The 1635-nt window shown below is 40.6% G+C and overlaps 1 protein-coding gene across 1 annotated transcript in view; it reads left to right on the forward strand.

The window, feature by feature from the left end:
* Positions 1-1635, forward strand: part of LOC101848974 (transient receptor potential cation channel subfamily M member-like 2) — a gene marked incomplete in the record, with an annotated part of 84953 nt that overhangs the window by 72406 nt on the left and 10912 nt on the right.

Below are 1635 nucleotides of genomic sequence, written 5' to 3' on the forward strand. Positions count from 1 at the left end.
TTCTTCTTCTTCTTCTTCTTCTTCTTCTTCTTCTTCTTCTTCTTCTTCTTCTTCTTCTTCTTCTTCTTCTTCTTCTTTTTCTTCTTCTTCTTCTTCTACACCTACACCTCCTCCTCCTCCTCTTCCTCCTCCTCCTAAAGGCGTGAGACCGAAACCGGGAATTCCCGTAAACCTACTTTATGTACAACTGAACACTAAATACCCTTTGGCGCTGTCGGCACTCCGCAGTGAATATACAATTTCGAAACAAATGATGGCGAACGCTACAAAAATACTGAATTTAACTTAAACTGGGCTTTCCTCTCACACATTTGAACTTAATGAAAATACAACAGTGCAACACTACGTTTCAAGTTATGGGTACTGCCAAAGTTTCATATTTTTTCATTTGGTCTACGTCATCAAGACCGTCTATGCCCATTAAGAAATACATTTACGTGTGGATTTTACTTTAAAACATTGATCAAAGGCACAACAATCTAAAATTTGCAGTTTCAAAGGACATTAAAACTTTAGAAATCACCAAACTTTGGCGGTCATTTTCTTGCTGAAATTACCTGTCCCACTTCTTCACAGCAAAGATCACAGTCAGACCTTCACGATCGGTCTGTGCGTAGTTCTTTTCCGCCACACTCAAGGTTCTACTTGCATATATGCCTCTGGTTTTTCAGCACCGCCCCTATCCACTTGACTCAGAATAGCACTTACCCAAAAAGAGGAAGCATCACAAGTGATCACAGTTTCCAGGATTGGGATCAAACTGGCCTAAAACATTTTCTGGTGACAGCACTTTCTTGGCTTGGGCGAAAACTTGTTGTTGCTGTTTACTCCAGCACCATTGTGTGCCTTGGTGGAGCTAATATGAAGAGGGGCGCCAAAATCTTTGCGAGATTGGGAACGTAGTTTCCGTAATGATTGATCAAACTCAGGAATGACTTCAGCTGGTGTTTTTCATGAGGCGCAGGTATCTTGCGGGTGGCCTCGACTTTATCGTCCATGGGCTGTATGCCATGCTTGCCGAGCCTGAAACCCAAGAACGTGACTTTTTCTCTCATGAATTCACATTTGCCCTTGCGTAAAGATAATCCTTTATCCTCACAGATGGAGAGAACCTTGCTAAGACTCTTCAGGTGTTCTGTATCATTTTCCCCTGTGATGTAGAGATCATCAAGATAGTTGACGCAGTTGGGAACATGACGAAAAACACTCTCTGTAGTGCGTTGAAAGATTATGAGCAAAATCACAGCTCAAGGCAGGCACTATTCTTTCCACGAATCCTCCTTCTCATCGAATTCATGGACTGAATCGATTGTCGCCATGGCCAGCACACTAAGAATTTTCTTCGTCGCCAATAATATAGTATCTTCAACACGACACGTGCTACTTGCTCGGGAGTTTATTCTGAACTGAACTGCCATGATTCGTGAGTGATCACGTGAAAAACACATGTTAAATGGTCACGTGATACACACAGATATAAAGGACATAACTCGCAATCACACACAGTTACTCTCTCTTAACAATGCATCACAACTACTACTACTATTCATATTACTATTGTTATTATTGTTGTTACTATTATTATCATCATCATCATCATCATCATCATCATTATTATTATTATTATTATTATTA

This window comes from Aplysia californica, unplaced genomic scaffold, assembly GCF_000002075.1.
Source record: "Aplysia californica isolate F4 #8 unplaced genomic scaffold, AplCal3.0 scaffold00232, whole genome shotgun sequence".
Taxonomy (NCBI): Eukaryota; Metazoa; Mollusca; class Gastropoda; order Aplysiida; family Aplysiidae; genus Aplysia; species Aplysia californica.